This window comes from Vipera berus (assembly GCF_964194415.1).
Source record: "Vipera berus genome assembly, chromosome: 1".
Taxonomy (NCBI): domain Eukaryota; kingdom Metazoa; phylum Chordata; class Lepidosauria; order Squamata; family Viperidae; genus Vipera; species Vipera berus.
Window position 1 is genome coordinate 243,030,339 of NC_138202.1, and position 23,145 is coordinate 243,053,483.

Here is a 23,145-nt window from a genome sequence, read left to right on the forward strand (position 1 = left end):
ATCCCTAGATCATTTCATAATATACAAACATTCACCTTTAGAAGGATCCAACCGCTTATCTCCTGTCTTCAAGCTAGGGAAGCAGAATTTCATATTTCTTTTACCCTCAGACCTTCTTATGATAATTCCCCCTCCCCCATCATCACCCAAAAAAACTTACAGTGTTGCACTACAGGGCCCCAAATTACTATATACAATGCTCCTAATAGTGGGAGAAAAATCAGTTGAATACAGTTGGGCAATCCAGAAGTTACTGATATGTTTTTGTGGCTCCTAGAATTCCATGGAGAAGCCAGGAAAATATTTTCATCTGTTTTATGCAGAGAGTAATTTCTCCAATTTCACCCTTTAAACTAACAAACCTAACCTAACAGACAGAGTTGAATTTTTTTACAAGTATCAGTTCTGATTTATGAAAAATTATGTAACTATTATATAGTAGCAAAAAAGGGGTGGGGCATTTTTGGAACTCTCTAGTGCCCTGTAGTGACTGTCCAGATTGTTTGCAGGATCATCTGGTATCTCTAATTTTTCCTGTGTGGGGATTAAAATTGAATCCGTTTCTCTCCTTAAAAACCTACACATTTGGTAGGAGCACTTTTGGAGGCCAAACAAATTAGCCCGCCAGCACTTTTTTTTTTTTTTTTGCAATATTTTCCCCTATGTTCTCTGGTGAACTCAGGCAGAAGTGAACGTAATCTGTGATGTGCTTTTTTAAAAAAAATTTTTTGCCACAGAACTTTTTCTATTCTGCAATTAAAGAACAGTGCAGCTGCATAAGCTTTATTCTTTAATGTATGTTCCTGCACAGAGTTGCAGAAATGAGCAGTTATTGGACATTAAATTAAGAAGAAAGAAAAGAAGGAAAAACAACTTGAAGAGACAGCCCTCTGTTTCAGAGAGGATAATACATTTTAACTTATTGAGCTCCATCGATGGAGCTAAAACTCCATCAGAACACATTCAATTTTATTTGAGGCTACATTGCCTTCTCAAAAGAAACTGTTTTCGTCTGCACAACAGTACATTTCCCTGAACTGAAAACAAAAATCAGGAGTGACTTCCATTCATTGCTCAGTGGCAGTATTACAGGTGGCTTACGACAGGGGTCCCCAAAACCTAGTCTGTGGACCGGCACCAGGCCATGGCATGCCAGAAACTGGGCCATGCAAAGAAGCGAAGCCCCATCCACAGGATACAGGCAGCACACGAAACCATGCCCCCTCCAGTCCATGGAAAAACCTCTCTCCACGGAACTGGTCCCTGGTGCCCCAAAGGTTGGGGGCTGCTGACTTATGACACGTGACAAAACCAGTATGAGCACTGGAGTTCCTTCTGTCATCTTTAATCATGTTTAAATTAATACCTCAATTGACCACTGTTTCAGCAACCACCATGCTTATAGTCGCAGTCTGTTGCCATCTTCTAGATCCTCTTCTGCCAAATTTGGTTTCTGATGCAAAGCTCTTGTACTACATCTAGCAGACATTAATCTGTCATGAGCACTTTCCAAAGCCCTCATCTGTGTAAGTATAGTAACCGAGATCATGTTTGATCTAATTTACTCAAATGCAGATGAGTGGAGGTCTACTAGGATGCTCTTTGATAGACATGCTGCTAAGTGTCTCAAAATACAATTGTACAGGCTGAACAGTTTCCAGGTGACCCAGAAGCAAAAGCAATTCGGAACATATTGCTTCTGATATGGAAACCATCAAGAACAGCTGCAGCCAGAAAGAATGAATACAATGAGATCCTGGGGACCTCAGCTGGGTTAATAACATTCTCGCTGGGGAAAAAAAGTGCTGGAGATTTGCCTGCTACATTTTGACATGGGCTGCTGTCATCTTGTTTTAATTGGGAAACATATGGTGTAAATGAATGCAACACAAAGGTTTTGTCTACATGGCTACTTCCTGTATCCTCACAGAATCCTTATAGGAATCCTGTAAGGAATTCTTCCAAAAAATTGTAATAAGGGAGTTTGAAATATTTGACAATACATTTCAGGTGGCCCACTAAAATGCAGTATGAATAGGTGTTACTTAAAGCTTGGCCCAGTTTAGTCATCTTAGCTCAGCTCAGTACGTAAGCCTTGGAGCTCAGTTCAAATCATAGATCAGCTAATATTGTAATTAGCAATGTTTTTTGATTAGTTTATTTATCTGATATTTATGTCAGTTATATCTGTTAACATTACAAAAAACAATGGGATAAGACCTTAATTCACCATCTTATGTCTTCTACATGATTTAAATTCATGTTGGGGCAGCTAGTGCAAATACAGTTACACTCTAACAAACCATCATAACCCCAATGGGGTTACCCCAGAATTTATTTACATGGACTCCCCAGCCTTTTTCCTGCTTTTAACAGCCATCCTTGTTTATTACTTGGCTTGGTTTGTTCAAGAATGTTCTCAACTTCATTTTTATCATTTCTTAGGGTCTAGTTCATATGTCATAATTTGTGAATAAACCACTATTGACTAGGATCATATAATTCGCTAAATTATAGAATGTTGTTTACAAAATTATAGTTTACAAATGTGACTGACTGGGTTTACACAACAAAATGAGACAAACCCCCCAAACCCTCAATTTTGGCTTAGTGAGATTTATGTGTCAAATCTATGAATTAGTCTGATTGCATTTATTTTGCCAAAATTAATGTTGTTTTCTAGACTCAGGTGTCCAAGATTCCCATTTTCTGAAGCAAGGCTTCTCTCTATCTCTCCAGCTTCCTAAGTAACTTGATTCATTTGTTTGATTGACTGTGTCTAGTGAATGGATTCTAGTTGAGCTTTTGTTAATACAGTTTTGAATAATTCACAAGCATTTGGGAGAAGCTTTACATTTTCTTTCTTTTTTGTAAAAGAAGAAGAGTTCCCTTAATTTCTTAAAAATGTCTTCTTCTGAGATTAAATGTGATCATGTTATGTCTGCTTGGTAACTGTCCATTTGCAGAATAGCAACGATGTCATTTCTGTAATTCTTGATTGGGATCCACTTTATAGGGTAAAACTAAATCCTGGATTGCCATCTTCAAATTTCCCCTTCAGTTGCCTTTTTATCATTCTTGCTACTTTTACAAGATGAGAACTTGTCCTATTAGAGCTCTATCCATGGACCTCAAATATATACATATAACAGAGGTTGAAATTGTTTATTGCCAAAAATCTAGACATAACTACCGTTAGTGGCTATTTGTTATAAACTACCTACAAATTTCACAATGATTCCTTCTCTTCCTCCTATACAACAAGACAAAGATATATATGACCACATGACCACGGAGACGTCCTCGGACAAGTGCTGGCTCTTCGGCTTTGAAACGGAGATGAGCACCGGCCCCTAGAGTCGGAAACGACTAGCACGCACGTGCGGGGGAACCTTTACCTTTTAATGTAACTGTTTAGCTTAGATTAATTCTTACAGGCAATACACATTACAAATACAGTTAGAGAAGTACAATAATATACACAGTGAATAGCAATTTAATGACAATTTCTTCTGCAATATTGATCTTTTGTTAAGATCTTGTTTTTGTTGCTTGCTGTCAGAGGTTCATAAAAACAACAAAAGAGGCACAGTGCTGTTAGAAAAGAGAGAATCACAGATTAAAAGTCATAGGAAAATAGAAAATGTCCTCTTTTCTCATTCAGCAAAACCCATATTCCTTTCCATGAATGACGGGTTTTTCCCCACGTAGAATTGAAGGTGTAAGAGCAACGTTTCGACGAAATCTCATTCGTCATCCTCAGGCTGATTTTATTATTTCTTTTATACAGCTGGCGAATTCACACACAGGTGATACTGGCAGCTTAATTAAAAAAAACCAAAACAAAACCCTATAATAAAACCAATGAAAAGAACTCCCCCCCAAAGACAGCAACAACACAATCAAATCAGCCACTTGATTGGCTACATCCCCATTCATGGTTCCCCAGCCAGCTGATAAAATGGCCCATTTTTAGGCCATTGAGAGGGAGAGGGAGAGGGGGGAGGGGGGAGGGAGAGACAGAGACAGAGACAGATAGACAAACAGAAACACACACACACACACACACACACACACACACAGAATATTTGCTTTAAATGCATGCATGTACACTGAATGCTCAAATAAATAAGGGCTGGGTAAAAAGATTAAATTCTGTAACGCTCTGCAGTTTAAATATCAGGCTAAAATTAATAGATACAATTAATCAGGCTAAATTAATTATACAATATTATTCTCCAAAAGCAGTCTGCCTGTAATGAGCAAAGTTGCTCTAGGAAGTTATAGAGATCAATGATATTGAAAGGTACCAAATTATCCAGGAGAAAGTACAGGGCTGGATTCCTCTTGGATCCTCACTTGGATCATTCAATAGAACAACCAACCAAATCACTTTTATTTGCTGAAGGCAGATGAGTCTAGAAAACCTGTATCATCCAAATATTTGCTCCATTAATCCCCAACTGATCCATCAACTTGCCCCAATACAGCAGCATAATAGTTCACGTTTTGATATGTAAAATCTCAGTGGAATATTGATATGCAGCAATAACTACTGTGTATCCACTTTGTCTTTGAAAAACTGATACCAGTTCACAAAACTGCAAACAGCAAATCTTCAAACTTTGTTCTTTGTAATATTAAGAATTAGAAATTGATTTTATGGATAGTGTGTGTGTGTATATATATATATAGCCTTGACAAATACTTAACATATATATATATATATATATATATATATATATATATATATATATATATATATATATATATATATATATATATATATATATATATATGTATATGTATATGTATATGTATATGTATATGTATATGTATATGTATATGTATATGTATATGTATATGTATATGTATATGTATATGTATATGTATATGTATATGTATATGTATGTATGTATATGTATATAAAAAAGCTGGATACAAGACACAATCGATAGTTCCTTCAGCATTTGAAAGGAAACTAAGCAAACTTGTTTTCGGTGGAACTTGCTGGGTCATAAATAAGGCTATAGCACCTTTTCTAATAAAAAGATACAGTATAACATATCAACAGTCTGCAAGTAGTCTGGGGAAATGAGAATATTATGTCTTCATTGGATTGTAGGTTATGCAATACATGAGTTGTATTATTAGAAATAAATCTGAACAAAAACAATGTGTGAGGGTATAACTCTGAATATATCACATTGCAAAACACATCATGCTTGTATTCCTGAATATGTTGACATCTCATCAAAAACTGTAAAATAACAGTCATCTCTTAAAAAATGGCAGTGAAGCTGAAAAACATCCAGACCAAAATGTCAGCTACAGAATGTTCTTTCTGCTTCACTTTGAATGTGGGTTCCCTGAGCGATAGGCAAGGTCACTGAAGGTTCATAATATTCTTATGGCACAAGCTGTTTAAGATAAGTCTAATTTTTAAATATGTCAACAGTCCAAACCTGTCACATCCGCATAACAGTGCTGCTGCGTAATAGTTTCATAAAGAAAGGCATGTTTCATCCTTTTTTTTCAGAGTGGTGAGCTTTGAAGATATCAGTCAAGTAACAACTTGAGTAAATGCAGCAGAAGGGAAATCAGAGTTCAAAAGTTCATCTGTGGTAATGGTGAATTCTCCATTTGCTCACTCTACATCTTATGGCCAAGTTTCTTTAAAAAATAAATAAATAGCCAAATTATTTTTCAAGTTGACCAAGCTGTCTAAAAAGCACTTTCCCCAAATTAGTCTTCAGATATGATGGGCTACAACTTTCATCATTCCTCAGTCAGCATGATTTATTGAAAAAAGGATCAGTAGGAAGTAGTACCAAGCTGACTTTGGTTGATCCAAAGCTGTAAGCTAAAGTAAGTCTACCTTGACACCTGGACAGAGGCTGTTGGCTAGACTAAGAAGCTGAGGACACATCGCCTCTCTGTCTTTGGGAAGAAAATTGCACAGGTGCAGTCAGCACAAGTTGATCTTGACTTGAGGGCATCTTAAACTTTTACTGGTTTTTAGTAATACATTGATATACTGTAAATTACATGATACAAATCAGTTTGTCCCTATTGATATCGAATGATATTCTATTCATTAAACTGCATGTTTATCTTCCTGGAAAGTTTATTTGGTCATTTTATATAAATATGTGCAAATAATGATAAATAGCCATGTTTGCATAAAAAGGAGAAACTTCCTGAACTTTATGAGCCATTCCTGTGAAAGCATGTTATAGAGTCTGTATTCCTTGCTCTTTATGAACTAGCAGACATGTCAAACTCGTGACGTCACTTGACGTTGTGTGACGTATCAGAACTTTTTCCCCATTGCCAGCAATGGGGTAGATGCAGTTTCAGCATGATGCATCCAGCCTGTGGGCTGACAGTTTGACATGCCTGAACTAAAGAAACCCCTTTAAATAATAGGCATATTACAATTAAAATATAAACCTATGGTGAAATTAAAGCCATGTGAATATATTGTAAGGGGGAGGGTATTCAAAATACTTTTTTCCAGAATTAACTTTTGCATGCTTCTTGATGACATCTTTTTCACATAAAATAAGAAAAGCCATGAATAAGTGAAGAGAAGTCAAATTTATCTTTATTTTTTTAAAAAAAATAATGTAGAAATTCATTTCCAAATACGTTCGGTTCCTGCACTAAGAGCTAAGGTTCTCTCATAATATTGCTAATTCTACATTCCCAGGGCATCAGGATATCTTGCTGCATTTTGCACTCTTCCTCACACCCTTTCTCCTTTCAGATATGGGAAACAAAGTGCAAGTGCCTAATCCTCAATAAACATTGCACAGATGAAAAGTGTGTTTTTGTTGTAGAATAAAATGCAACACGATGCGAGGTTAGACTTGACTAGCTCATGGGATTAAAGGAGCTATGAACGGAGGATTTCTGAAGGGCAACATCTCTCTGGGAAACTGACTAAAATTCAGGTCTACACCACTGACAGTGTCTGAAAGCAATCAAGGGCTTTTTGAAGTTCAGTTTTCAAAATGGGGTGACCAACCATGGCTATTGGTTCGTCCCCAGTGCTGCATTGGAATTGGTTTGTCTTCCATAAACACTCCGGTAGAGACAGAGAAGATGCTAGTAACTGAGGCTCCACTCTTCCTGCCTGAGATGATAGAACAGAAGCAGGAGATGAATTAGGATGGGTGAGTAGATTTCAAAACTATCCAAATAGATTACTGCAATGCTTTATGGGACGATCGCTATGTGATTGATTATGTTTGCTTTCCTGTACGTTCTCTTGGGATTTAGAAAACTGTTATAAAATATTACAATTAAATAAAGACAAAATTATAAAATAATAATAACAAATTCACTAATTAATGGGGGGAGGGGGAGGAATTGATCACGGTGAAGGTAATTTGTGTATTTTGCCATTGATAGCAAATTTTTAGATCAATCCCTGCCCATAATTGTTGTTGAAGGGTAGGAAAAGTATTCTTAAAATTAGAAAGTTAATTTATATGAGCTGGCTCATTTATAAAACTGAGTATGCACTTGAGCTATTCTAGGATTTGTTCACTTAGTCATTCGTGCGTACTTTATACGCAAGTTTCAGTCTCAGTTGAAAAAAGCCCTGTATTCTGGATCAGTTCCTGCTTTTCCCCTATCAGGATCCTAAAGGGAAAAACAACCCTAGGATCTGAGCTTTTACAAACTTTCACTTGTTTTTTTGGCCATGACAAACATTCAGACTACATCAAAGGAATGTGTTTCAAAGAACTGAAAATGTTATAGCGCTGTTGCAATTACCCAGTTTGGTTTCTGATTAAGCAGATTGTGTTTTTAATGGAGCTATGAAAATCTATGAAACCTGTTCAGCCAGAAACCAGGAAAGGAAAAAAAAAGAAGGGAAAGGAAAGGAAAAGCAATGCATAATCTAGGCAATAACGGCAATACCATATTGCTTCCAATTCTCTGAAAAAATCTATTAGCCCAATGCAACCATTGTATGTTTTATCAGCAGCATATAAACATTAGGTTCCAGCTGTCTCCATAAAATCAGAGAAAGTTTCTTTATGCCTCAGTGAAAGATGAAGTGCAGCCTTAAGTTGTGGGCTGAAAGGAAGTACTTTAGCATCAGGGTCCATTCAGGTCCTATACAGTTTGAGGCCAAAGGAAGAGAATGTGATTTGACAAATCCTTACTCAGTTTTGGATCAAGCAATTAATATGGCTACATTTTATGTTATTGTTTTGAAATCTCTGCATGATAATGTTGTGCTTCTGGCCAGAATGTTATTAAAGTAGTGTTTTATATAGCTGTACATTGTTACCAATTATCTAAAAGAGATTATTGATGGTGAGTGGCAGGTGGTTTGACTTAGCTTTACAAGGCAAGATTTCCAAAAAAGAGAAATGCCTTAGCGAATGAAAGGACATTAAATTATTTATCCACAAGTTACAGTGAAAACATTTTTCCACATCACTTACTATGGTGGCATATTCAGAGACTTTTATAGAGATCTAAAATACATTACTAATGTACTTTCAAACAGACCCCTGGTTGGTTGGTTGGTTGGTTGGTTTTAGTGATGAAATGGAAAGGTGTGGTAAACACAACTAAGCACCAAGAGGAAGAGCAATGGGTGGCACTGTGATTGCAAATGGAAGCACCAGTGTCATATACAGAGGCATGAGCAGGATTTGTTGGGAGGGTTTCCCCCCCCCTTTAATAAATTTGCTACATTTACTTTAGGACTATCATTCCAGTTTTTATGGGTTCCTGCTTCCAAATGGCCAGAACGTGTGCTGTTATTTTTCAAAAATCTGATCTAAGCAAACTTTAGAATTTAGATAATACAAACAATGGTTGTAGGAACTATTGATGGTCCATGGGTACAGTTTGCCCAGCTTAGTTTCATATGGAAGAAAATATCTATAATCCTTTTGACAAGGTAAATGATAATTGAATTAGTCCCAGACAAAAAATGTTGAAGAAATGGATCAGTTTACAGTTTCCCAGACTAACACACTAACGTTTTGCCGCTCTAGAATCTAAAAGATTAGTAGGCTGCGATTACGTTAGATAGCAGCCTTCCCCATCCTGTTACCTTTCAGGTATGATGACTACAATTTCATAATTCCCAAGGTCCAATAATCCTCCAGCTGATAAATATGAGAGTTGCACTGGAGAAGGTTTCTATATCTGTGAAGCTATATCTTCAAGACAAGACTATCAGTGACCTTCCATGCCTCTTGGCCCAGAAGCAGCAAGCCCTCATTAACAAAGTTATTCTTTGAGGACTGAAATGAAAGTACTAGAAGTATATTTCTCTATCTTTGTACATTCATATAAGTAATACTGTTCATATTTTTGTTTGGGAGACAGTTATGATACAATGGTAATGTAGGTGAAAGAAATTTTAATTGACCCATTAACATTTGTAGGAAGTCAGCCATCCCAGAGGAGGAAATATTAAAAGGGCAGAATATTTTTCCCTAAAGGATTTAAATGCAGAAACCAACCGCCCCAAGTCTCTTTGTTCCAAACAGAAACCAAGTCTGCAGAATTGCAGATGATAGTTGTTGTGTATGCAGGCTTTGCGTGCACGTGTGGGTCAGTGAATTAAGGAGGCGTGGAGCTGGACAGCTCCGTGCAGGAACAGCAAGCAGGAACAGCGTTCGGCGGGAAGCCAGAACAAAGAGACAGCGTTTGGCAGGAGAGCCAGATTTAAAGGGATTGGCTGACCAGCCGGCAGGATGCTTGGATTTTAACCCATTGGCCAGGCAGTTACCTGGCCAGGTATAAATGAGGGCTGAAAGTCCTTTGTTCCCCAGTTCGGCCATGTTCCTCAATAAAGCAACTTTTTTTATTTTTTTATTTTTTATTTATTTTTTAATCCCATTTATATCCCGCCCTTCTCCGAAGACTCAGGGCAGTTTACAATCTACCTTAGCTCCTGAACCTGTGTCATCTCTGATTCCGGAACCCAACATAATAATAGTCTTGTCAGAAAGACTAGAATCAGGAAACTGGGATTAGGAAGAAAGATCCCTAGAATCAACACCAAAAATCTAAGAGTCATCAGCCACATCCCCAGGGAAGCAGGATATGATCCTTAGGACATAATAGGATTAACCCACCACCATCAGAATACCAGAAGGGCACACCCAGACTCAGGATCATGACACAGGAAATACAAAGCCTCAAACAGGAACAGGAAATAAGTCCAAATAAAAGACCCAGAGGGTATAAAAACCCACTCCCTACATGTGCTATCTTTTTTGTTTCTTCCAGAGCCATATTCCTGTCTGGCTCTCCTCTTCAATAAACTGTAACCTTCTTTTTAAAGCAGTCGCCATGTTGTTTATTCCCGGCTTGGACTGAACCATGATGAAGACTTTTCCTTCAACACCTTTTAGAAGTAGTAACAATAGAAATAAAAACTGAAAGGGAGTGAGCTAACCTGATGGAACAGTGAACGACTAGAGTTTTTCTGTAGGTTTTCTATCATTGACGGAAGGGTAAAGGTTAGGCTTTTTTAACCCCAACCCCAACCCCAACCCCAACCCCAACCCCAAACCAAAACCCAAACCAAAGCTTCCTTCCTTCCTTCCTTCCTTCCTTCCTTCCTTCCTTCCTTCCTTCCTTCCTTCCTTCCTTCCTTCCTTCCTTGCACCAGAAGGAGGCATATACTGAAGGCTATCAATGAATGCACATCTCCTCCAAGACCCATTCATGAAAGAATTTTGTGCATGCTTTCCCAGCATTTGCAGGAAATATTTTAAAAAGCGGGAATTCTACCAACTGGGACCTGTAATAACCATGGTCCAGGCAGAATACCAAGTCATTATCATAGCCAAAATGGAGAAAGGGTGAAATCTGAAAAGGAATTTCTTAAACCAATTTCATTTGTAATCTCTTTATGCACGGGAGTCCATAGTTTAAGACTACAATGCAAAAAAAAAATCCTCATATTATAATCTTTAAATGATGCCAAATAATCCTATGTCACTTTGGTCTGTCATTAGCTGTGTTATCCTCTTAGTCTCTGACCTTGTTTATACTGTATCTTCCTTGTCAGTGCAATGATCCTCAAGGCAACAAACTGACAAAGCAATAGAGGAAACTCATGAAGCTATTCTATTTGTAATTCTTTCTCTGACTTTCTACTCTAGGAAAGTCAAGGAGTCATGATCAAGGAAAACTGTGACCAAAATAATTGTTTATAAAAATGCCAACATAGTTTTCTAGAACAATTGACCAAGGTTGGTTTCTGCAACTCTGGTTCACATTTCCAGCACTGTTTTACACTTGCCCGAGTGTGTAATGAATCCATAGAGGTGAAAGATAATAGCAGCTACAAAACAAAGGGAAGAATTAGCCAAATTTGTTTATTGTACAATTGATTCTGGCCTAGTTAAAAAGCCACAGCTTAATATATTATGTGAATAAAGACCATCTTTATTATAATCCTTTCATGAAGCTATTATAATCAGACTGATCTGATTCTTGAAATATTGAGAGACTTCACTCTGAAAATCTTGAAGATGCTGAAGGCTGATTGCTTTCAATTTCACTTTTAATCTGTTCCAAAATATACCAGCATCTGAGGTTGCTAAGGAAATATGGTAAAGAAATAGAGAGCGAAACCTTTTTTTCCCTGTACAAATTTCCAAATCACTTTTAACAGTAGAGAAAATATTATTAATTCTCCAGGCTGCTATGTTTTTGGTTAAAGCACTTCATCCATTTTGTCTTCTGCTTTTCTGCTACAGGTTTGTTTCCATGCTCAGCATATCTTATGCAACATCATCTTGCCATCTTATCATAAAAACAGGGGAGGGAAACTGTAAAAGTTGCTGGCAGAAAAGTGATAGAAGTCCTGATGTTATATTAATCTGAACTGAAAAGTCTCTAAATGTGGTGCTTGTCATTTATAATATCATAGACAAAATAACTGTAAATGCATTTTAAGCAAACACAGCAAGATTTATTTATATTCCATTTGTAGTTTTTGTATAAACTATATAAATGAAAATCATAGATAAACAATAGCAGAGTGCCTAGGTTGGAAAAACTAAGTTACATCCATAATATAACAGTACAGGTAATCCTCAGCTTATGACTACAAGTGAGTCATTTGTTAAATGAGTTTTGCCACATTTTATGACCTTTCTTGCCACAGTTGTTAAGTGGATCACTGTAGTTGATAAGTTAGTAACCTGGTTGTAAAGTGAATCTGGCTTGCCCATTGACTTTGCTTGTCAGAAGGTTGCAAAAGGCGATCACATGACCCCGAGGCACATCAATGCTCATAAGTATGGACCAGCTGCCAAGTGTCTGAATTTTTATCACATGATCATGGGGATGCTGCAAAGTTGTAACTGTGAAAAACAGTCATAAGTCACATTTTTCAGTGCTGTTGTAACTTTGAACAGTCACTAAATGAACGGTTATAAGTCGAGTATTCTTTTTTGTTACATCTAGCCTCTCAAGATGAAATTCAACTAAGGTTATTTTCAATATTGTACTTTTCTTCAATACTTACTTACTTACTTTCTTTCTTTCTTTCTTTCTTTCTTTCTTTCTTTCTTTCTTTCTTTCTTTCTTTCTTTCTTTCTTTTTAAAAAATATATATGAGAACAAGGCAATAGCCTTTAAACTGAAGAAGTTGTTGATCTAGAACAGGCATGTCAAACTGCGTCACGCCAAAACCGCGCAATGGGGAAAAAGTCACAATACGTCACGTGACATCACGTGACTTCACGAGTTTGACATGCCTGATCTAGAAGATTAAGAAGTAGAGATCAAGAAATATGCTGCCCAGAGTCACTTGCTTGTAAGATGGGAAGCTATATAAATTAGATAAATACCGTAATTAAATAAATAATCTCAGACTTGTGTGAATCCAGCTTCCATAGAGTTATCAGCTACTTACTATTAGTTGAAGAGCTGAAAGAGGACTGTCACTAAGTGTAATGATTTGAGAAGTACCTGACCACCATCCATCCTCTCTACAAAATGGTTCCACCATAAAAAACAGAAAGTGATGAATATGGTTGAACTTTCTGCTTGATGTTCAGCCAGTCACTACACCACCTCTTCCAATCTGGGGTACTACATCTATATTGGATTCTCTCATAGAATCATAGAATTGGAAGGCTCCTAAGAAGTCATTAGATCCAGCCCTCTGCCCACTCTAGGATTCACTGCACCATTCATAACAATCTCTGTATGTTGCTAGGAATAATGGGAAAATATTGCGGGGCTACCACTAAGCATGCAGAGTTTCTTGAAGGAAGGGCAGCATCAAAGGAGGTAATAAAGGGATAACTCAATACATAAGCATGCATACAGTTAAGGAGAGAAAAAAGATAAGATTGTTTAATGATAGAATAGGATCAAAATCAGAATTTCAAGCTACTAATAAATGCATATACCTAAAGATAATGTCCAACATGCATCTATGCAACAATGGGAACTCCTGATGGATTGAGTCAAATCTGATAAAATTAAGGTATACATAATAAAAGTACAGCAGGTGTTTATAGTCTCCCTAAATAGTTGAAGTTTTTAAACTAGACTTTAGTTCTGATATTGTTGTTGTTAGTTGCGAAGTCATGTCCGACCCATCGCGACCCTATGGACAACGTTCCTCCAGGCTTTCCTGTCCTCTACCATCTTCTGGAGTCCATTTAAGCTCACGCCTACTGCTTCAGTGACTCCATCCAGCCACCTCATTCTCTGTCGTCCCCTTCTTCTATTGCCCTCAATCTTTCCCAGCATTAGGCTCTTCTCTAGTGAGTCCTCCAGTGAGTTCTGATATACGGTCTGTTATATTATAATCTTGAAGCAGCTCATTTCAAGCAAAGTGCAGTGAGGTTCATTTGTGCTTTGTAAAGTATGTGCACAGAGACAGACTTTGATTTGTATGCCTGATGGTGGATCAAAGAAGCACATAATTTCTATTAAGTCCCCATTGTTAAGCACTACTGGTAAATTCCTCTACCACTCATAACATGGCTATTTTGCTGCGAAAACTGCAGCACTTTTTTTCTCTAACACACACAGGGAGAGTGGTTGGGAATAATGCTGAAAGAAAATTGTATTAAAGAAGGTTATTAAATCAAAGAAAACATTAAAAGGCAGCTGGTTAGTGCAACCAACACCATTTTAGCCTCATATGCTTTGCATTCTTTTCAGTGATAAAATGGAGAAACTTTATAAATTCCATATGCTCTTCTGCACATATTTTTTTTAATTTTGTGCATAGACTAAAAGACATGGCACAAACAACAGCTCCACAAATACAAAATGCTTGCAAAAATAATCTAGGTTTCTTCATACTTAGTGAGAGGGAAGCTTGGATGTAGCGAAGGTGTAGCTTCCTCATGTCACCCTGAATGCATGAGAACATCTTTTGTCTCCTATAAGCTGAGTCGATGAAGGAACAAAGAAAATAGCATGAACTTCACATATTACTGTTGTATGAGCACAGAGCAAAGGAGCTGTAGCGGTTTTCATAGGACAAGCATAATGTCAATGCATGAAATTAGTCTGATATGAAACATTCTTCACTATACATTAATTTTACAGTTGTGATGAAGGCTGTAAGGCACTAGGTTTTCCTTGATTTTTTATTTATTTTAATTCCATTTATATCCCGCCCTTCTCTGAAGACTCAGGGCAGCTTACAAGCTTAGCAGTAGCCTTCATTCTATGTATATGCCTGCTTATTAGGGCTTTCACACACACCCCAAGCGGCATTATTACAAAGTCAGCTTAATTGCCCCCAACAATCTGGGTCCTCATTTTACCTACCTCAGAAGGATGGAAGGCTGAGTCAACCTTGAGCCTGGTGGGATGCAAACCTGCACTAATTGCAGGCAGCTGGTGTTACTTAAGGAGGCATTAGCCCACTGCTCCACCAAGGCTCACACAATATATCACTGATACAATCCAAACTCATTATGGCCTTAAGTTTTTATTATCAGAGTATTATTGTGTTCTAAAATGATATGAAGATATATGAAATAATTCAAGTCAGTGTAACATCTCCTTCTTGTGATCAATTTTACCCTTGGCATTTTGATTATGATAAATCATACCTTATTCATCCCCTGCCCTAAATTATTTTATTTTATATTTAATTTTATTTATTTAAATTTATGTCTCCCATCTCACTTATAAGGTGACTCCAGGTGGCTATACTTAAAACTGCTCTTAAACTGCCACACGAACTAATTTTCTAATCAAGGTCTCCCACATTTAGTTCTGAGCAAGAAAAAGGAGCTGATGTAGCTACCGCATAAGGTTCAAACTAAAGACAACATATAGCCCAATTGAGCTGCATAATATGCCTTGATTTCCAAAATAAGAACATCAGAAGCATGCTTTGGCCAAGCATGTTTAAGAATAGGAGAGTCGCATCCCAATTTTGATGACTGTGGGAAAAGATTTTGCATATGAAGGAAGAAATAAGTGCCAAAGTAGTTTTATGTCATGCTGTGAACCATTTCTTGGCTATATGATATTTTAAAGATGATGAGTTGCTTAGAACAATATTTAACAGTCCTGGCAATAAGCACTGAAAGTTACTAATCATGCATTCTCTTGGTTCACTTTTTTTTCTTCAAAGAAACAAGTATCAGAGAAGGGAGGCTCCTATTCTGCAGTTCAACATTTTGAATGTCTGTGACAAATATGAGAAATTGGATGTAACAGTGTGAAAAGTGGCATCAGCTTCAAAGAAGCCCATGCCTTCCTTTGTTGACTAAAAGAATCATACCTTTTGTTATGTACTGGGCTTTTGGAATATCACCACGTGCATTGCTGGAGAACTAACGGTTCTCCAGCAACTCAGACAGGATGTCTCCAGTCCTGCAATTGGTCAACTTTGGGCAGCAAACATGGCTTCAATCCAATTGGTTAATACCATAGGGCCTGGCTATATATTGAAGCAGGGTGACTCCAATCTCTCAGTACAGTTTCTGCTTAAATAAAGTATGAGTTTTTCTGTACTCATCTGCGTGTCCTCATTCCTGCTCATCAGAGCCCACGACATAATACCTTTCAATCCAACAGCCGCTATCCACCATGTCTAGGAGTGCCAGGTGGCTTTTCCCCCCCCCCCCAAACCCCTTGGCCTTGCCAACTTGTTTTGTGACAGATTTCCCTGCGTCCACAGCAGCAGGGCTATGAAATGGCATGTTAATAGCTTTTCCCGTCATGATATCTGCATGCTGGGAAAAATTCCACATCACCTGAAATGCTGCTTGCCAATCAGCTGTTTAATAGCTCACCAGAAAAATGGGGCTTGTGCGGATCCTTTGACAAGTGAAATGCCCCTCTGAATCTGCTTGTTTAAGGCCCGAAAGTGCCCTAGTTGCATGAAGGCGCGGCACCGACAGCTGTTTCTGTGGCCCTCCTGACATCTTCTATTCATGCATGCACGGAAGACGCTTCTGCTGGGACAGCTGGTGAGGAAAACCTCCCGCCTAGGACTCCCGATGGGATTGCCGCAGATAATGAATTTGCAGTTCTGCATTGATTCAGAACCCCGGTATAACTTGGTCTGTTCGTAGCAGAGTTTGTATGTAATTCAACATAGAAACTGGAAACCTAAGGTGTCTTACACATGTGAACTCTATTCCTTATACCACCAGATGCAGTGTGTTTGTCCTTTCCTTAGGAATCTGTGATATACTACATCTTTTTAAAATAGTCTTCTACCCAAAAGTAAGAAGCTCACATTTCTGTGACCTTTTTTTTTAATGAACTTATTATTCTGTTAATAACTCCCTGTTCTTGATGTGTCATTCTCAAGTAGATAATAGAATTTGCTGGTGTTCTTTTTCTCTTGGGCTGACTTTTGCCTTGTTTGCAGCTTGTTACTTGAACTCTAGCAGAATGTAGAAACAAGAGGTTTCCCATAATCAGCTCAATAATCCCACTTCAAACCAAGAAACGTTACTGCAGGTGACAACTCATTATCCAGAAGCCAGGATAGGTTTGCCTTCTCTCTATTAGCTGATCTCCACCTACTCTTCATTTTTCTTTCCTTGTCTCCTACCCCTTCCTTTTTATTCCAGATCAAAGTCCTGGTGTCGGATTTCTGTTTTGTTTGTGAAATCAAGTAAGTTGCACAGCTCTAATTGAGAGTACACTCCCTGTCATTTCTGCCAACAGTTCAGAAATCTCTATAAAATAGCCGCAGAAATGTCTAAAGCTCTCCAAGTGACATCTCTCAAGATGGCAGCAAGCAAAGGGAATATGTTTTGGCTGATTCTGTCTGTGTCATGCACAAATGATTAAAGCTACCACCCCAGATGACATTCAGCCCCTTTGAAAATGGATGGAACTTTTGTCTACCTCTGCCCACTGCAAAAAAAAAAAAAAAGGAAATATAGCTGGAGAGAGGGAAATTTTCATAGAAAAATAAATCAGGCTGCCAGAGGCTACAGACTAATTACCAGGCTGCTTTAAAAGTTGAACACAAGGTTCTATATCACTTTATTTGTTGGGAGACATTTTTGTACATTTTTTTCCAGAATAAATTGACTGCACAATCACTAGTTTTAGAAACAGAAAAGGTATGTAGTAATCATTCTTGATAGGCATTTATATTAACACTTTGTATTTAATAAGGTGAGTTTTATAAGATTGTGAAGTGCTGCAAGAAACTGAAATCAGAGATCACTGGAGGAGCAAAGACAATGAGTATCAGTGTATCTCCAGATAACAGAGAAAATATTATACTGCTTTGGTCTTGAAAAACTATTGTCTTACATTATTCTTTCAGCATCTGACATCTGCACAGAATTCTTAGCACAGTCAGTATGTTTTCTTATTTAAAAAAACTGATAAGCTTAGAATCAATATTTTATACAGGTTCTCTGAGAAAATGAGCAGAATATACTTCTCTTATAAATTCCATTAATATTTTTAAATGCAGAGATATTTTTTCACTCTGACTCAATACAGTTCTTGAAGAATACCAACCATTCTTCAATTAATCACTTCTGTTCCCTTTCCTTTTTTTGTATTTTAATTAAACTTGCAGCTATCCTGAGCTAGCATTTTAATTAAGATTATTTTTATACTAATTGGTAAAACTATTAGAGGAAGACAATAATGGAAAGCTATCAAATCTATTGGCTATATCTTTATGTAATTTTTGCACACGGATTTTCTTTATCTCAATTGCATCTGCATGTTTATTTTTATACACTTGCTCTCACAGGATCTGGTTTATCCCCACACACCTCCAACAGATGGGTCAGTGGTCATAAAACAGACCAAAACTATCATTGTTTATTTGCCATGGGGAAGCTAGAACATTTTTGCTAGCTCACAAATTTAAGGAATAGATATTCTCAAGCTAATACTGTTATTGAGCTTATCAATAACAATATTTATATGCTCTTTCTTGAACATACATGTTCAAAGAGACTCACAGTGGAAATCAAAATATAAAAACTAAATCCATTAAAAAAACTCACAAAAATTACCAGAATAAGAAAACCACAGAATATAAATCTCAAATGCAATGCAACTGATTAGAACCAAGCAAGTATAATGTTTCTGCATAACATGTGAAGGTTTAAGAGGCAAATCCACAAGTGGCTTTTGGGGCAAAGTAGTGTCCATCTGGACAATAACAATAAATGATTCTTCTGTCATCTTACTGCTGACTTCTTGTGGGGAAAATAAGACCCCCAGTTGGTTTGTGTGGGAGGAGATAGTTGTTTGATACTTAAATACCAGTACCTTGAACTGTGCTCAGAATAGAGTAGAATTAAATGAGAAAATTTCCACCTCCAGATTAGCGATTGAATTCCATTCCAATGACCAAGTAATTAAGCAAAATGATTGCTTAGTGAGAGAGAGAGTAGAGGGAGAGGGAGAGGGAGGGAGGGAGAGGGAGGGAGAGAGAGAAGAAGAGGGAGAGGGAGGGAGACAAAGAGGAAGAGGGAGAGGGAGGGAGGGAGGGAGAGGGAGAGAGAGGGAGGGAGAGGGAGGGAGAGGGAAGGAGAGAGAGAGGAAGAGGGACAGGGAGAGGGAGGGAGGGGGAGAGAGAGAGGAAGAGGGAGGGAGGAAGAGAGAGAGAGGGAGGGAGGGAGATGCTGCAAGGACCACTGGCTGCTGCTGTCCAATGTTTTCTTGTACAGCTACACCAATGTTACTCTCACTCCACTATGCGTTGTTGTCAGGCACATATTTGGTCATAAATGCATACATTGCTCAGAAATTGAATTTTAAATTAATCTTGTGTTTGCAAATGGAGGCTAATTGCAGTACTTGATAAAGGAGGAATGGCTGTGTTGGAAAATGATTCTAGCAATCCACTATATCTGCTTTTTGCAATCCTGCCACACAGCACTGTGAACCAGCTTAACCTTCAGGTAATTGGTTTTTCTCAGCATTCCCTATTGTAACTGTTACTGGATTTAGGGGTTATATAAAACATAAGCTGAGGTTGAGAATCTTAGGCACCGAAGAACTAATATTAAACAATATTTTATGAAAACAATCCCCTGAGATTCTCACCCCATTGGAGAACTGAAAACTATTCAACATGAGGTAGGATTAAAGTCCTCAACGTGTGTTAATTTTTGCCATATTGCATATGCTTGCTTGCTTTCTACAAAGATGGCCCCTTAAGAAAATGGAAAGAAGTTTCAGTAAAACTTCCAGAAAGGAAAATTAAAAGTAATGATTTTTAACTTCCTCGTAATCTGAATTCAGAGAGTGGCAAGCCGATTTTAGGAAAATGTTGTTGGACTGAGGTGCCCTAGAAGAAAGTCTCTGGTGATTGCTTATGGAAAGCATGTAATGAAATGCCATGGCTGAAGAGGCAAATGCGGCCGGGGAATGAACAGAGAGAAAGGGGACTTTTTCAATAGACTGAATTCACCACAGCCTTAGATTTATTAAAAGGAAATAAAGTGTCCATCAGAGGCAGCCAAACTCTGGGATTTATTTCCTAACATTCTCCCTACAGAACAGGAACCACAGGAACTGCAAAACTGATGCATTTACCCAAGCTGTGCTAGAGGAAATTTTCTGAGTAGGAAAGGTATTGACTTGGATGGGCAGGGCTTTTTTTCTCATAGAACGCTCAGAACGGAGTTCCGGCACCTTTTCTTGGGATGGAACCTTGTAGGATAGGCAAGGTGGGTTGTATGACATCTGTGAGTTCCGGCACCTTTTTCTTTTACAAAAAAAGCACTGTGGATGGGGATACCAATGTGACATTCTAATTCATTCCTTCCTTCCTTCCTTCCTTCCTTCCTTCCTTCCTTCCTCCCTCCCTCCCTCCCTCCCTCCCTCCTTCCCTCCCTTTGCACCAGGAGGCTCATAAAAACACTATCAATGAAAACACATCCCTCCCTCCCTTTTTCTTTTTCTTTTTCTTTATTTTTCTTTTTCTCTTTCTTTCTTTCTTTCTCTTTCTTTCTTTCTTTCTTTCTTTCCTTCCTTCCTTCCTTCTTTCTCTTTCTTTCTTTCTTTCTTTCTTTCTTTCTTTCTTTCTTTCTTTCTTTCTTTCCTTCCTTCCTTCCTTCCTTCCTTCCTTCCTTCTTTCTCTTTCTTTCTTCCTCTCTTTCTTTCTCTCTCTTTCTCTGTCTAAACCCAAGCAACTTACAGAGCTTATATCTAAAACACAAAACCAGTGTGATATTATAAAGAATTAAAATTCTATTCCAATTTAATATTTATACATTTCAGATGTGGCAAGACCATCAGGATATTCTGAACATATAGCTGTTATCAATTTAGAGGCATCACTCACAAGGAATTAAGAATAAATGTCCCATGGAGGAAAAAAAAACCTCTGTCCAGTTCAGAGTTCAAGTAGCCTCAAGGTCAACAAGACTGGCTTGGTTATGGGTGTGGAAGGGACAATGCAAATGATGTGGAATCTCAGAGAAAGGAACATTATTCCTATTGTACTTTTCCATCTGATCAGGATATTTTTTTTCCTTGAAAGTGCATGAATCTGCTCCAGGTGGTTCAGCCATCACAGATCACGGTTTCTTTTCTTTGTCAGACAATTTGTTGGGAAGTGATAAGCCAATCACGCTTTTGATATAATCTCTGAAACCGAATGTGAGGGCTTGCCCTTGAAGATCCATAATAGCTCTATTGATTCTGATTGCAAAGATGTTACATGAGGTTTTAAATGTAAAATATTAAGCTTCAATTTTACAGATCCCTAACAGAAAAAGAGAGAGACAAAAAGACGAAGGGATAGATGATTTAGAGGAATTAGTTGCTACAGCAAATATTTTGACAAGAAGTTAGTTTCTTTTTAATTCCCAAATAATCAATGTGCTGAAACCAGACTGAAGTTGCCTCTACATTTGTAATTGTTACAAACTTAACACAGTTTGATACAGATTGAAAAGAAGTGAGGGAAACATTTTCCTGCTCAAATCCATATACCCGCATATGGATCCAAAAATATTGCCTAACCAGTTCCTAAGGAGTCTCAAATTTGATTGATTTAGACGTTGCATCTTGTCTTTTTGATTGCACTTTTGACTGAACGGTGTTGAACAGAACAAAAATTAGGTACTCAAATTATTTCACATGGATTGATGTCACTTTATTATCTTTGTTTGCACATTTAATTCTGTTTTGAAATGAATAAGCTATTTATTTCAAAAGTGCAGAATAACAGAATAACAGAGTTGGAAGGGACCTTGGAAGTCTTCTAGTCCAACTCCCACTCAAGGAGGAGACCCTGTACCATTTCAGACAAGTGGTTGTACAATCTCTTCTTAAAAACCTCCTCTGGTGGAGCAACCACGACTTCTGAAGGCAAGTGGTTCCATTGATTAATTGTTCTGTCAGGAAATTTCTCCTTAGTTCTAGATTGCTTCTCTCCTTGACTAGATTCTAATCATTGCTTCTTGTTCTGCCTTCAGGTGCTTTGGAAAATAGGTTGACCCCCCCCTCTTCTTTGCGTCAGCCCCTTAGATATTAGAACACTAATATCATGTAACTCCCAGCTCTTCTTTTCATTAAACTAGACATATCCAATTCCTGCTAGCTGTCTTCATATGTTTTAGCCTCCCCTAATCATTTTTGTTGCTCTTCTCTGCACACTTTCTAGAGCTTCAACATCTCTTTTGTGTCATGGTGATGTTCTGTTTCAGCCTACGACCGGCCCTGTTTGAATGTCAGGGACAACCCCTTTTTATAGTCAACAGGCTGGAAAAACCCAACCAAATTTATTTACAAAGAAATCAAAAGTTCAAACAACAGTTAAACCAAAAGTTCAAACAAGAGTTAAACAGGAATAACAGACCAGGACTCTAGTAGAAGATCTTCAAACAGTTGCCTTCAGCAACCAGCACCTCCCACACCTTTCCCTTTTATCAGCAGTCCCAAGGCAAGGCTTCTCATTGTCTTCTCCTCCTCTCACTGAGTTGCCTCATTGCCTTTCTCTGTTCTACTCTGCTGGATTGCCTCCTGCTCCTAGCATCCCTGAATAGATCCAGCTGTGAATCATCTACATACAATACCTCGTGCTCACATGGCTGGGTCTGATGAGGAACATGATGGAAGGGGCCAGGCTGAGAGTCCTGCAGTGCATCAGAGCCTCCCTCTGACACCAAAGGCTCTCCAAACCCCTCCTCCTCCTCCTCTTCAGAATCATCAGACTCAGCTGCCAGTATCACAGGCTGACACTGAATCACAACAGGTGACCAAAACTGGATGCAAAGTATGGTCTTACCAATGCATTATAAAGTGGTACTAATACTTCATGTGATCTTGATTCTAATACTCTGCTAATGCAGCTTAGGACAGCATTGGGGTTTTTGGCAGCTGCCTCAGACTGCTGGCTCATTTTTAAGTGATTGTCCACTAGGACTTCAAGATCCTTCTCACAGTTACTACTATTAACCCACGTCCCATCTCTACTATGCCTATGAACCCCACCCCAAAAAACCCCACCCTAAATTGGTCTCAGTGCATGTGTGCATTTGCATGTGTATTTGTTTGAGCTTAACAAGATGGAATCCTTTGAAATTCCAAAGGATTCAGAATACTAGTGGTTAAAACTCTATAAAAGTCTGCTATCAGAGTTTGCTCTCCATTACACTTGATGGCTTGTACAAAGAGGCTATATTAATTACCCAAGGCAATAATTTATCTCAA